General features: G+C 34.2%; 1 long non-coding RNA gene across 2 annotated transcripts in view; it reads right to left on the bottom strand.

The window, feature by feature from the left end:
* LOC121028078 (uncharacterized) overlaps window positions 1–15,636 on the bottom strand; it is a 96,153-nt gene extending 80,517 nt beyond the window's left edge. For both annotated transcript variants that reach the window (XR_005789079.1, XR_005789091.1), the window contains exon 1: window positions 15,000–15,636. This is a non-coding gene — a long non-coding RNA (uncharacterized LOC121028078). The remainder of the gene's footprint in view (window positions 1–14,999) is intronic.
* Between the last annotated feature and the right edge of the window lie 808 nt (window positions 15,637–16,444).

Genomic DNA, 16,444 nt, shown 5'->3' with positions numbered 1-16,444 from the left:
ACTTTCTTTTAACCATTCTTTTTCATAAGCTAACAAAAAGTTCTTTATTTTCTATAGTGGGTTGAATAGTGTCATTCTCCATCCCTCAATTCATGTCCACTGGAATCTCAGAATGTGACTACTTACATGTAGTCTTTGTAGATGGAATTAAGGAATGAATAGAGATGAGAGCATGCTGAATTAGGATAGGTCCTAAATCTAAAGAGTCCTTATAAGAGACAGAAAAGAATACACAGAGGACACAAGAAGCCTGGGTGAAGATGAGGTGGAGATATTTGAGTAATGCTACTTACTACCAGCTGATGGAGCCCCCTGGAGCTAAGAAAGGAAAGAAATAATTTTCTCCTACAGCTTCGGGTGGGAGTGTGGCCCTGTAGACATCTAGCCTCTAGAACTGTGAGGGAATAAATTTCTGTTTGTATAAGTCACCAGGTATGTGGTAATTTTTTTGTGGAATCTCCAAGAAACATAATACACTCTCCAATCTATAAAGATAGGATTAGGTCAAATACTATTCATTTCTCATTTGAACATTTCAACCTTCTCTCCACTTAATTCTCCTCTCCGGTGAATTTTCTGTGCTATTTCCAGTGACACCTTTGTTCCCTTGTTACTTATCTTTTCTACCTTTCACTTTGACCAGGCTAACTACATGTTTGCTCGAGGTCACTTAAAGCTTCCTTAGATTAAGACATTTATTCAACATTACCTCTCCTTTGAATTAGCTGTGTTCTTTCCAGTAATTATCCATCTTTTGAAATTCTTAAATGCCTCAAGAAGTTGATCCAAATGACTCATGGTATATATCTAGTGTAAACATGAAATTGTTTACCACATGATAAAAGTTATATTTGGTTTACTTTTACACATAAGGCATATATAGCTGTATATTTTTCCATGCTAATATCCCTAGTTACTTTATATTACTAGAGCTATGATATGCATACTGTAAATATCTAGAGTAAAATCATAACTCCATGTTTAGAATTCTTTCTAATGAGTTAATAATAAATCTATGATAATGTGTTTTACAGATGCTAATAAAGTGGAAAAGTACATATTTTTCAGATATATCTCAGTTTTGTTTTTGTATGTAGCACCAAACATGATAGTTAATGGCACCAGAATAATTTAAATAAGCAATTATAAATCATTTTAACAATAAAAGTGCCATGCAAATAGCTCCTCAGAAATAACATCTCCCTTGCTAAAAAAAAAAAAATGTATATTTCAAAAATTTATTTCAGTAACCCAAAGATACATTTTATTTTATTAACAAGGTCAATACCAGATTATTTGTGTAGGGATAGAGCTAAAATTAACTAGAATCACGTTAATTTTTTCATTGCTTTCGGTGGAAGAGGAATGTTGTTCCCATGTGTTGTCTGCAATGCTATTAAAACAGAATGAATTTTTATATTAAGTGAGTTTATTATAGGGCAATATCCATTATATTAGAAAAAGCAATGATTTTTATAATTCCTATACTTTATGGGATTTTAATTTCTTTTGTTGAAAAATTACTTATATTTTTAAAATAAAATTAGTTATGGAGTGCCTGGGTGGCTCAGTTGGTTAGGCGTCTGACCTCAGCTCAGATAATGATCTCATGGTTCAGGGTTCAAGCCCCGCGTTGGGCTCTGTGCTGACATCTCGGAGCCTGAAACCTGCTTCAGATTCTGGTCTCCCCCTCTCTCTCTCTCTGCCCCTCCCCTGATCATGCTGTCTCTTTCTGTCTCTCAAAAATAAGTAAATGTTAAAATTTTTTTTCAAAAATAAAATTATTAATTGGTAGAGTTTTTTTTTTTTACTCTCTGTCCAGATTAAACAATGAAAAAATAAAAATCTCATGTTGATCCATATTTTGCCAATAAACCCAATCTAAAATTCTAGAAATCACCTAGTTGAGGGAATTCTAGAATGTATCATTTAACAATTAGCATCTTACACGTAGAATATAGGCTGAAGAGTTGTTTGTTTTTTTTTTTTAATTTTTTTTTTTTGACGTTTTACTTATTTTTGAGACAGGGAGAGACAGAGCATGAACAGGGGAGGGTCAGAGAGAGAGGGTGACACAGAATCTGAAGCAGGCTTCAGGCTCTGAGCTGTCAGCACAGAGCCCGACGCGGGACTCAAACTCACAGACCGCGAGATCATAACCTGAACCGAAGTCGGACGCTTAACGACTGAACCACCCAGGCACCCCTAGGCTGAAGAGTTTAAAAACCTAATTAAGGTGTTTTAAAAGCGTATAGTGTTGACATACTCCTGAACTGCAACATATTCGTTACATATTAACTATGTTAGATGTCTTACTTTTAGAGCATTTAAGAAGATATAAGTTCCAGGGAAATAACATTTCAGGTGAAAGATCTTTCATTGCTTAAATTTATCTGGAGAAAAAATGCTGATCAGTTTGGTAAACTATGTATATTATTAAATGAGCCAAATATTTAGATCAGAACTGCCATCCTGTAGATTAATTTTGTTATTATTTCATATCTAATATTTCCAATATTTCTCTTAATACAAATAAGCTCTCACTTCCAATATGTAAAGCAATTTATTTATTTATTTACTTACTTAGAGTGTGTACGTGTGTGTACACATGCACAGGTGGGGGAGAGGGGCCGATAGAGAGAATCCTAGGCAGGCTCCATGTTCAGCATGGAGCTGGATGCAGGGCTCCATCGGGGCTCCATCCCACGACCTTGGAATCATGACCCCTGAGCTGAAATCAAGAGTCCCACACCCAACTGACTGAGCCACCCAGGCACCCTGTCTAATATGTAAAGCGATTTTTACCCATACATATAAAGCTACTCTTGACCAATTACCTCCATCCCCACTCCTGTAAATAGCGTAAGAATGGCTATGAAATGAGATACAAGCCAAAATAAATCATGGAATTCTGAAAGAACATTTGTGCTCAGGTTTGGAAGAAACAAAGGAACTGTCAAACAGGAAAAGTGCCAAATCTCTTGTTTAAACTCCCATGCATAATTGTTCCATTTTATTTTTTTCACTTTTTCTTTTTTCATGTAAAACTTGCCACATTACTTGAAATTCTACCATTTAGACATTAATTTGGGATCAACAAGCTCTTCTTTGGAAAATGCAAATAGCTCTATGAGGAGTCAGGTGTTGACAATCTTTCCCAGATTAATGTGGTTTAATTTGGCCAGTCCCCATGTTATTCATCAATTCACATTGACTAATTTCCTGCTATACTTCAAGCATTTTAGAGGAATAAAGAGGCTTGAGAATGTCTTGAACCTAGTGTAGCATTGAAGCAGTACAGTGAGGACCTACAATATATTGGCACACCCTAATATTTCAGTCCCGTATTGCAGTTTTCCAGTATATTTATGTTTGTGGCCATGGTCATATGATAATTAGGTAATATATGTATGGCTTATACAATACTTTAAAACTCTTTTCCTCACTTGTTCTTTCTCTGTTCAGAGACTAAAAAATGTTTTAGTACAATTATATGTTGTCAATAGACAATGTATTGTTCAGGAAGATTGTATACCTGTTAGTTTTGGGCCAAGTGTTCTTATGTCAGTTGTGAATTTTCTCTAAACTCTCCCACTTCTACACTGTACTCCCAGATTCTGAGACTAGGCATGTCCCTCATCATAGAGAATGATTCACATCTAGAGAAAGTAGCTCAATAGTTGCATTTGGTTAGTCTTGCCACGTTGGCTTCTAGTTGCTCCAAGAGGGGTTTGCTTCTCTCAGTTTTCTGGTTTCTTAACGCTTGCTTCTTGTTTTACTTCAAAGTCTTTTGGTGCTTGGACTCCTTTCCCTCGAACTGTGATCCTAATACCTGTTGCTTAACATTTAAAATGCCATCTTCTGGGGCGCCTGTGTGGCTTAGTTGGTTAAGTGTCCCACTTTGGCTCAGGTCATGATCTCAAGGTTTGTGAGTTCAAAACCTGCATTGGGCTCTTTGCTGATATCTTGGAGTCTGGAGCCTGGTTTGGATTCTGTGTCTCCCTCTCTCTCTGCACCACCCAGCTCCCCACACTCATGCTCTGTCTTTCTCTCTCAAAAATAAACTTTAAAAAATAAAATCTTAAATGCCACCTTCTGTGTGCATCTCTCAATATCTAAATTGATTTTTTAATCTTTGGTTGCTTGCAATTACTCACACCTTCAATGTCTGGATAGTCACGTTTGTCTTCAACGCAGGTACTTTAGAGATGAAACATTCACACCTTCTTTAAATATCTTTCCATAAAATTTTCTCCTGGTATCCTTATTTTGTCATCTTTAAAGTGAACCAATCTCTGTTTTCTCTCACCTGAAACTCTTTGGTGCAGGAACTGTTCTTGTTTATCTTACATGTTTATCCTCTGTTATAGTGTTTAACACAAAATTGACACTCTAATACATGTTTGTGTTTTTTATTAATAATAACAATATTAATACTAATAGCTAAAATTCTATACCACTTGTGTTTTGTCAGTCATTGTTCCAAAAGTTTTAAATACATGATCCAGTCTATTTTCATAGAGACTATATGAGCTAGTTATTAGCTAGTTAGTGGTACTATTTACAAATGAGTAAAATAAGACACAGGGTGATTGAGTAAATTGCTTAAGGTCACAAAACTTACTGGGGAAAAAAACAAAATTTGGGCCCCAGAAATCAGGTTCCAGAGTCTATGATCTTTATCCCTTTGCAAATTAAGGAATGGATATTTACTCATTATCCCTCATTTAGTGCTACAACGGTTTCCACATTCAATGGACCTACTTCTATGCACGTGAGGAGATGTGCACCAGAGACAGGAAGTCATACAGAAATGATGTCAGCCTAAAGAAAAAGTTCACCTGTCACAATATTTTGACTTGTATTGTACTTGACTCTACTTTCCCCATCTTCCTTCCTCGTGGTTCTCAAATCCTAAAATTCATCAGTCAGGTTATATATTTCTATAATACAGGAAGTCTATATTAGGCTAACCTAGAAATCTAATCATATTGTTTTAAGGAAAAATTCATTTTGAGTTCAAAAGACACATAAATACATTTTTCAATATCACGTGTTCTCAAGTTAAGGTCCTGACTGTGTACACACACACACACACACGTCCAAACACACATACACACACACACACGCGCGCGCACACACACACACACACACACAACTTATTTGTTTCATTTAAATTAGGATGCCCCTTGTTGCAATTTACACAATATTTCCCTTTCCTAAACAATATTGCTTCTATATAGATTTACTCTAAGAGTCTATAACTAATAAGTGGATTAATTACTGAACTATTTAATGAAAGGGTGGTCTGACTAAAGTCCAGTGAGAGCAAAGGAAGCAAAGCTGTTCAAAGTAAAATGAAATCATGAATGCTCTCCACATAGACATTAATGAGGACAGTAAATGGAAATGTGAAATTTAAACGATATGGCAAAATAGTAGGAACTTTTTTTTTTCTTTTTCCTTGCTATAGCAGAGGAAAAAAACCACTTATATTGGGCCACATCTACTGAGCTCCAAAGATTAAGTTGGTTTTGTTGATTCTTGTTTTTTTTTTTTTTTTTTTGAACTTTGGTAATGAATGTGTCGGTAATAATTTCACTTTGGCTTTTAAATCCTCAATGTTTGGGCACCTGGGTGGCTCAGTCAGTTAAGTGACCAACTCTTGATTTGGGCTCAGGTCATGATCTCATGGTTTGTGGGTCCGCATCAGGCTCTATGCTGGCAGTGCAGAGCCTGCTTGGGATTCTCTCTCTCTCTCTCTCTCTCTCTCTCTCAAAATAAAGAAATAAACTTAAAAAACCCTCAATGTCAAATACAGTGTACTAATGTACACTTTGTCACAATTTAGAATCTGTTTGTTTACAGTAATCTATAGTCAGAATTATACCAGAAATATAGTTGGCTGGTTTTCATGTGTAGATATTGTTCTACAACATATATCAGGAATTAAAATTTATTATGCATTTTTTTACACTGATTCATCTGTAGCCAGTATGTTTAAGGCTATATATCATTAAAATACACCATGTCAAATACAAAAGCAGATATCTTCAAAGGTCTGCAAATCAGTTGTAAAGCTAGGCAGCTTCATTTGATAATGAAGAAAGGCCATTTGGGGAGGGAAAAAAATGCAGAAGTCAAACAGCTCATTCATAACCAGACAAAGACAAGAAGTCAGTCATTATCATGTGGTAACTAATGATGTCTACTTTGAAAGTCAAATGAGAAAAACTACATAGAATCTTCTTTTGGAGTCAGACTGCCAAGAGTCAGATTCTGACTGTGTCATTTATTACACACTATGCTATCATTAAGTAACTATCTCTCTGTGCCTTAAGCTTTTCTGAACACTCAGAAATAGTAATTACCTCATAGGAAGTGTGACGACTAATCAAGTCAATATTTGTAAAATGCATACAACAAAGCCTGGGACAAAATAAGCCCTCTGTAAGTGTTAGTTATGGGATAGTTTCTCTTAGAATTAGACATGATAGAACAATGATAAATACTTCTAATCCATTAGTTAAAGATCCCAAAATAGAGGTCAAGTCTAGTCACATCTTAAAATTTTGAAGAATTCAGTACTGAATTAAAAGTTCTAGCTTTTAATTTCAAAATAGGATAATTTCAAAATATCCTTTGATCGAAAGGGCTAAATAGCATTTTATATTATTTTATAAATGTTTAAGTTTTTCTATTTTTTAGTTATTTTATATGTATAATAATAAAGATATTTAAAAAATGATAAAACAGATCTCTCAGCTTTTACAGTGTGAGTGGGCTTTAGTTTATCATGGAGATATAGAAATCATAAGTAAGTTTTTCACTAATTCTCTCATTGAAAATATGAACTACTGGTCAAAAGATACAATGAGTTATTTTTTTTGTTTTTCGCTTTTTTTTAAGATTTTATTTTTAAGTAATCTCTACACTCAATGTGGGGCTCCAATGCACAGCCCTGAGATCAACAGTCACATGCTCTTCTGACTGAGCCAGCTAGGTGCCCCAAAAGATGCAATGAGTTTTAAACAGACCCATTAATCCAAAACTACCAAATATATATGTTCACACAAGTATTGGACATATATACCATGTATTCATATATAGTAGCTGAGATCCAATGACGTGATAAATATTTTCATACATGGGAAGTGAGTCCCCAGAATTGCAAAGTTGTTATGGTGTATGCCACTGGCCAGCTGAACAATTGGAAGATGGGAGTGGAAGCAAGGAGGTGGGGCTCCTGAAAAGAAAAGTACTAAGATTGCCCTCTGTGACTTGGTTCTCCCTGTTCCCTCTCGGGGTTAAAGCGTGGGACTAGGAAGAAATAGACCCCCTTCCCCTCTATTGTGAAAGGGGGCTGAAACAAATGGCTGCTGACTTTGCTGCTTGGGATCTGGCATTATGATACCACAGCAGCATTATAAAGCTCCTGACCTAAGGAAATAGGGACAAAAACCACAACTTTCAACCTACTACTGAGCCAAGTCGTCATCTGACTCTGTGATTGGATCTCTGATAGGCTGGATGTATTTATAAAAATAGAAATTGTCAAACTCTATTTTAATAACTGCATCTTATCTGGATTAGAAGGAAGCAACTTCAAAACAACAGGATTGCTGAAGAGGGGAAAAAATAATAAAATAAAAAATCAAAGAAAAGCAAGCAAATGCATATACATGCATACATACCAATAACAACAAAACAAAATCAAAATCGCTAAAACTTTCCTACCAAAGTACTTACAGTTCAAAACGTACTTACAATCTGCATTATTAGATCATTCAAACAATTAAATAATAAATGATAGGGTTTCAAATTAAACAACCAAATACACATTCACTCCAGGAGAAATCAATGTTATAATCAGTCTGAGAATTTGAAATAATTAGTGCCGGGATGCTCAAAAAAAGTGATATACTCAACACAAATAAATGCATGAAACAAAAATAAGCAGTCATAAATAAGAATGGTAAATATGTGAAAGAATAAATTACTAAATTAGAAATGTTTTCCATAACAATTGTTTACTGAAAGGAAAATTCTAAATATAGTCAGTATCAGCCTTGTGTGACCTACATATAAGAAAGTCAACTCCAAACCAGCATAAAGAAATTTTTATATATGTAACACGATGCGTTGTTTCAGAATCCCCACCAGAGATATAAAAGCGATTCAAATGAATAAAAATAACACAGTCAATATTTGAAGAATCACCAAGATGTTTTCAGAATTGATAAAATTTCCCAGATACAAAATTCAATGCAAGTTGTAACGAAAAAAAAAATATATATATATATTATATATATATAACCTTATATCTGGTCACAACAGATTGAAACTGAAAAATAAAGATAAAAGAGTAAATTGAAAAATTCATGATGGAAACATATAGTACACTTTGTACCACCGATGGTGACATCTTCAGAGTACTGAAGGTAAATCAGAGTCAAGTTAAAGTTTAATATTTAGTGAACATACCATATCATTCAAGGTGAAAGCAAAATAAGACTAGTTTTAGATTACATAAAGATTTTGAAGCTTAAAAAACACACTATGACTTTAAAATAATTTATTTTAGAAGGAAAAAGTAAAATCCAGTTATGGTATGAAAGAAATGTAGGGAAGTTGATCAAAGTAATTGATTAAATATTAGTAAATACAACTGTTAAATATTAAAATTATTATTTTCGAGTTTGGCTAAAAAAGGTTTAAACTCAAGGCTTTATACCATGTAAATAGATGAATGTGAGGACAGGGAATTTTAGAAGTAGGTAAACGTGCTACAGTAATGCACATTTGTTAGGTGACGCTAATTATGTTTAAAACAATATTCAAAATATGATAAAAATCAAGTCTGTTATTTCAAAATTATCTGAAGGAAGTAAATGTGGAAACTTTGTCAATGCAATAGAAGGCATACGATGGAAAAAATGGTAGATGAAACTGAAAAAAAAATCATAGTACTAAGTAGAAATATATAAATAAATATAAATATTATAGATGATTAATCCATAGATATACAGAGAATAGTAGATTACTGAAATAAAAATCTATCTGAATACTTCAAGGGTATTTTGTTTAGTCTTTTAATTTATAGAAAGAGATTGAGGCGGGGGGGGAGATGAAAAGCCATGGAACATACAAAACCTACTCAAAAGAAAACTGGTGCAAAATTAAAATATCAGACAACACATAGCTAATGAAAAATGTGCTGATTTCAGCATATTAAACTTGTAAGAGGCAGCTAAGTGATCCTTAAAGTAGTTTTATAACACTGAATGCACTTATTTGTAAATAAAGAAATACCAAATTATGGTTGCATGTATATGTTAGGTTTTTTGGTCAGGTTTTAATAAAATACATATATTTTTAAAATTTCCACTTCTACTGAAAATCAATTTTGATAAGCCTATTTCTTCAATTACATTTCACTTCCTGGATAATTAAGATAATTTTCAGGGATGTGTTATGACTCAGGTGTTCATATAGTTTATTATTCAAACTGGGATGCCTTTGACAGTGAAAGCAAAAACTGTTAATTACACTGGGACAACTTGAACGATCCAACGTTTATTACCATCCTGTTTCTAACTCTCATAGCTAGAATTTAGAGCAATTTTAATAGTATTAGAAATCCATTTTGTGTCTTGTTAACTTATTTTTTCAAATTGTGCCATCTAAGGATCAGCCTTGGTTTAAATATTCTACTTTTAGAACAAAAGTGTTGTCACTCTGGTTTAGTTAGTATTTCTGACATTTTTGTAACTGTTAGTTTACTTGAAATCTTTGAAATTAACTTCTTTTCAAGTCATTGTCCACTTGGCTTCTAAAGTGCACTTTTTTATGCTTTTTTTTTTTTTTTTGGCTTTTTTAATCTAAAATTAAAGAGTACCTAACTAATACATATAGTGCCATGAATAAACAATGTTTCACACTGGTATAACAAATGTGTTTGAAATTACAAATACTTCAGGGATGATTCTGAATGTCCAACGTGAACAATAATAATCTTAAGTTCAGTTTCTTAACACTGTGAAACTTACTTACAGTGGCAAATAATTAGTGAACTCTCACACCAGGGAAATAGAAGCAAAAACTGTCATTTTGAGTAAAGCATTTTTTCACCTTGTAAAATTGCCAGGTGGCCTACTCAATTCCCAGCTTACATAAATGTTTAACAATTAAATGTGACTTTGAAGAGGTATTGTCTTTAAACTTTATATTTTTACTAGTTGTTAAGCTTGTAGAATGTGAAAATGTGTGGTAAAGATGACTTTGGCATCACAGATGTCCATATGCACAGGTATAGATTCTAATCTGGCTGGTTCCGAAACTCCAGAGGGTGAAAGTTCCAAAACTCCCGGGAGATTGCCAGGTCTGTTCTGAGTTTTCTTGGGGAATTGCATTAATTGATCTCTGGGACATTGTGAGAATGATCTAAAATCATTCTTTAGATCAAAGCTTTTAGAACCTTTTGTTTTCCTTTGATAGTTTAATCCTCTCTTCAGATGGGACCTACCCACAACTTTTTAACGCTTTCCTTATTTTCAGTAGTCGAGCTGAACTGCCTTAGCGATTTGCAATGCTGCTTACGAGAAAGAGTGCCCATTTGACTGAAATATTGCTAGTGGTTTATTCTTCCTTGCACAACAGTTATGTTCCTGAAATATAGTTTAGATCATGTAATTTCCCCTTTTCAAAAACCCTTCTGACTTCCCAGAAATAATTCCAAAATTTTCAGGAAAGCAAAAATCCTGTGATCTGGTAGCAATCTACCTTTTCCCTTTCATTTCCTGCCACATCTTTCCACCACCGCTACCACAGACCCTTGACCAAACATATTTTATACCACTGAAAAAGTACTCAATTTTACTCTACCTGTGTAATTTTTCTATCAGAAAGTAGTGTAGATGCTCTCTCATTGCATCTTTTGTAAATTTCCAGGATTAGAATGTCTTATTTCAAGAGGTCCTGATAAATAGTTGTTTGAAATTGCAAGTGATTTCTGATTAGACACGATAGTTATTTCTCTTCCCATTTGTTCTGGGGGATTGGAAAGATTACCTGTGATAGGGACAAATTATTTTATTTATTATTATATTATAATTGTATGGTATTATTCTTTATATTATATCATTATTTATTTGTAATAAGTCCTTCATCAGGCCTCAATTCCGGATTCTATTGAAGAATACAAGATGCCACTTCCAGTTTTGAGGCCAATAAAATTACTGGAAGGCTCTTTCAAGCCTTTAACAGGCACCAGCCTATGAGTGCTGGCTCCACACAGCTGTATACTGGTCACTATCACCTGTCTTGGCTCTTTTCTCAACTGGTACAGTTGCCGAATCTCAATCAGCCATACAACAACTGGCAACTTTCAAGACTGTTGTGTTGTGGCTTCGTCATTTTTACTTTACATCCGTTGCCTCACAGGCAGAATTTGGATAATTCAAACAGAGACATGTAGACTTTCATGAATTTGGACTGGCAAAAGAATGTGGTTTTAATAGAGCACATTTTCAAAAGAAAAGTAGAACACATGTTCTGCAGCTGAACTTCACAGAGATCCTGGTTTAATGAAACAGTAGTAGCCACCCTCTTCTATAGTCCCTCAGTAGCAACAAAATGGTGGTACCAAAGGGAGAAAAATATAACCTTTCACACCTTTTTTTTTTTTCATTTTTAATATAAATCTATTACTTTGGGGTAAAAAAGGGAATTGAGGAAATTATAATTCCCTAAAACCACTGTAAAAAGGGGGGGAAGTAAGGTAATAAAATTATAGCTTCTATTTAATTCTCTGACACAGTGTGTCTCCATATTAAATATATGATTTTTCATTAAATAACATCAGTTTAAGCACAGACTTCTACTGTCTATTCTGGATGGTACATCAGCAGCCCCATATATAAGTAATGTCTAATTTCCTTGGGGACTAATTGCGATGTGTCTATTTGTCTGGCTGCTGATAGAGTAGGTTACATGTGTTGCTCCAAGACTTTCTTTCGCAGTTCTTTTCATGAGGAATTGGCTTTTTGTTCAAGTTTACTTAAAAAAGGTTTGTAGTCAAATGAATGAAGTTGTCAGAATAGCTGAGGAGTCTAAAGAGTAAGTTTACTTCCTCTGCTAAATATAGTTGGGTAGGCCTGTCAATTTAAGAAAAGAAAACTAGCCAGGCGCCTGGGTGGCTCAACTGGTTGAGCATCTAACTTCAGCTCAGGTCATAATCTCACAGTTCATGAGTTTGAGCCCCAGGTTGGGCTCTGTGCTAACAGCTCAGAGACTGGAGCCTGCTTCAGATTCTGTCTCTGTCTCTGTCTCTCTCTCTCTCTCTCTCTCTCTCTCTCTCTCTGCCCCTCCCCTCTTCTCCCTCTCTCTCTCTCTCTCTCTCTCAAGTATAAATAAACATTAAAAAAATTTAAAAAAGAGCAGAAAACTAGCTAAATCAATGGATATCACCATTATTGCTTGCATTATTGTTAATTTCAGGATAAGTGGAGAATGGATCAGGGCCAGTATTTGGAATTTCTATTAGTATTAGAGCATAGCCTGTGTGCAGAAGTGTGCCTCCATACAGGAGACTGTAGCTCATGCCATGTGATTTTTATGTGACTCCATATGACTTACAAACTATAATTTGTCAGTTGTACTTTCCAAATCAATAACTCTTTAGGTGTGCATCTTAAAATTTCCTATAATTTTTTATATCATTCTTCAGGGCAGGAATATAAAAGTAACCACACATAGTACCTTGATTTAATAAATGCTTGGCATTTTACTTTCACAGGTTATTAATTTTGCCTGATTCTCTTGTTAAATAGACATGATAGGATAGGTCTTTAATAATGCCCTGGATAATGGAGAGATCAATTAAAACATTAAGAGAGATTTTCCCATGCCATGGTCCAATTTATTCAGTAGTTTCATGTGTTTGTTTTTATGCTAAGATTTGTTGCTTAGCTATAGATAAGACAAACCTTCTATTATATTAACTAAATTTAACTATTAAAAGGAACATTTTCAAACACACAAAGTTAGAAAATAAAAAAGTCATGGAAACTTAGCAAGTAAAATTATGCTTTCCTCAAGGTAATATGGTATTACTCTTTTTTTTTTTTGAGAGAGAGAGTGAGAGCGTGTGTAAGCATATAAGCATGTGTGTAAATGGGTGGTCGGGGGGAAGAGGGAGAGAGAGGGAGGGAGGGAGAGAGAGAGAGAGAGAGAGAGAGAGAAAGAGAGAGAGAGAATGAGAGAATCTTAAGCAGGCTCCACACCCAGGGTGGATCCAGAGGTGGGTTTCCATCCCAGGAACAGGGAGATCATGACCTGAGCAGAAATCAAGAGTTGGTCACTTAACCAACTTAGCCACCCAGGTGCCCCAATATTACTCTTTCAGTGATTACCAAAACACATACAACACAAAGATGAAAAATATTTTCAGTAATAACAAAGTTTGTAACATTAGCTACATCTACCAACTTCCTGTAGCACAGTGTTATTAAGAAAATTTTTCCAAAAGTCAGAAAATAGATAAGGGTGGAAAATGTGTCAGGATGTTTTTTTAATGTCCTACAATGGCATTTTCATGAATTATTTTATTCTACAGGAAAATTTACCAGTGTTTGACTTTTTATTTACATGCTGATTAAAGTCAAGATAACAGATTTGTTTCGTTAACCTAAAGATTTTTGTCGTGGAAAAAAAGTAACAATCCCCAAGGTTATGATTTTATTGCCCTTAGCTTAGTATCTGACAGAATCTTAATTCTAACATTCTTCTTCTTCTAATGCCTATAAATTATGTTTCTAAAATGCCCTTAGAACCACTTTTACTATTTTATTGTTCCCTCATTCATGAGTAAAGTACAACTTTGACACGCACAGGTTTTATATTTGTATGAGTTTAATGTCTTTAACTTTTGAAAATTATACTTTGACCCTATTAATAGAATCAAGGATTCAGAAAAATATTAGATTCTAGCCTAAAAGTTAAATTCTCAGATGTCCAGTGTAACACCAAATAATTGGTAAGAAAATAAAGACTTTGACAAATAACATTATGTCCATATGCTTTATAAAATGAGAAACTGGATCATATCTAGTGAAAGTTCAACTATATCTTAATATAACCTTGATTTGTGTCTTTGTAACAGTTTTCTTGGGAAACAAGGTTCTGTTCCAGGATGGCCAGCATATGTCTATTTATCAATTTACTATTGTTTAATTCTTCAAGGTAGCTGTTATTCAGGATTATGCATAATAGCTAAAAAGTGAAAATAATCCACAAAATAGATAGGGAAGGATGTTTAGTAATAATTTATAATATTAATAATAATAATAAAGAATATAGTAATAAAAAATACAGTGCACAACAGTCTACAACATAGATAAACCTCCAAAAATAATGCTAAGTGGAAGCAGCTGATGGGAAACTATCTATTATATGATCCTATGTCCAGAATAGACAAATCTATAAAGACAGAGAGTATATTAGTCCTTTCCTGGGGTTTCTGTAGGGGCAACAGTTAAATGGTTATGAGATTTCTTTGTGTTATAAATAAAATGTTTTAATATTAGATTATGGTTATGGTGTGCAGCTCTGTAAAAATACCTAAAAGCCATAGAATTGTTCAGCTAAGTGGGTGAATATTATGGTACATAAATTGTATCTTAATAAAATGTTCAAAAACTAAGATGCATCATTATTGCTTGAGAGTTTTTAGTATTCTCTCCTATCCCCCACTGTAAATCTACTGAGTTTGGGTTGTTTTCATTATTCTGATTAGGGCATTCAAATGAATAGAGTATATTTATATGTTATGGTCATCTTTACAGTGCCATAGGCATGAAATGATACTAAAACTAGTAATAGTTAAGCTAATCATAGCAGATTTTAATGGTATGTGGATACACGTCATCAGATTTGATCTTCACTATTACGCAAATTATATGATAATGAGCTACACATTTATAACATTTGGTTTTACTTACTAATTCCAGACATATTCAGCATTTTGGAGAATATTTCTTGAAGTTTTAGGATTACCATGTTACCAGGATGCAAGTAATAAACAGCATCTAAAATAAAAATGAAGAGTAGTTGTTAGTAATCCTAAAGGAAAGAGTCTTGTGAGTTGACGTTTGTCACAATGGGGGCAAATATTCCCCTCCATTTTTTATTTCTTCCTTTTCCTTTATTCTTTCTCTTCAAAATTTCTCACTTTTCCACTCCCATTTGCCTCCACTCCCATTTGCCTTTTAGTGGTTGATACTCACACCAACTGAACAAGGAAATACTTTAAGACTGGAGGAAGAGGAGTATAATTTCATTTTGAGGAAGGAGTTTTCATTAGCCATGTGGCTAAGGAAATTGTATCTACCCCTTTATATTCTAATCCTACAATACCAGCCATATGTGATTTTTATAGTCACCTGGAACCATGAGAATGAAAAGGTGGTAGGTATGTATGGATGAAGCTTTTCTTATTGAGGAAAAAACTCTGACTGTAGTACTTCCAAAGAATTAATTACCAGACAAAGATAAAATAGGTTCTCAAACAACTTGTAAAATTATGTTCCATGTAATTATGTACATATTTTAATAGAATTAATATGGATTTATACATGAGGATTCTCTTTCATGTATATTACTTTTAGTAACAGATTTTCAAGTTCCATGGCTGTAATGTTGATTTTAATGCCTTTTAAAAATTTTATTTGTTAAATGTTTGTTTATTTTTGAGAGAGAGAGAGAGAGAGGAAGACAGAGAGACAGCATGAGCCAGAGAGGGGTGGAGAGAGAACGGGGGACAGAGGATCTGCAGCAGGTTCTGTTGCTGACAGCAGAGAGCCTGATGTGGGGCTCAAACTCACGAAACCTGAGATTGTGACCTGAGCCAAAATCAAGAGTACGATGCTTAACTGAGTCACCTCAGTGTCCCTTTAATCCTTTTTTTTTTTTTTTTTAAGTCTGACCTTGGAGAAATAAAGCAGAGCCTGAGCCAACAACAAACACACATTCTCTATTTCTAGAACACAAATTGTTTAATAGGTAGCTTTTCAAAGGCAGAGTTTCGGAGTGAGAAATTGCTTCCCATCCTGTATTTAGAGGGCTGTGTGATTTTCATGTTGAGATGCACATTTTGGCTGTTAAAGACTGTGTGATAATGAAAAACTTGCAACTTCTCTGGAGACAGCTGTGCCATTTCAGACAACCCACTCCCTTTCCTGTCTGGTCTTTCTTATTTTTGTTTTTATTTTTAATCCTTGTGAAATCTTAGGCAATATTTGTCTTTCAAACATGATTTCTGTGTCTACTGGCATTTCTTCCTCTAATTTCATGGATCAAAAATAACATATGTGGTCTTATTTGTTTGGAGGCGAATTTCACACTTTGAAGTACTATTTGTTTACTTGTTTGATTGTGTATTTTTAAC

Source organism: Herpailurus yagouaroundi, unplaced genomic scaffold (assembly GCF_014898765.1).
Source record: "Herpailurus yagouaroundi ecotype Mexico unplaced genomic scaffold, PumYag 28, whole genome shotgun sequence".
Lineage (NCBI taxonomy): Eukaryota > Metazoa > Chordata > Mammalia > Carnivora > Felidae > Herpailurus > Herpailurus yagouaroundi.
Note: the sequence above shows the minus strand (reverse complement) of the source record. Positions and strands in the feature narration are given on the sequence as shown.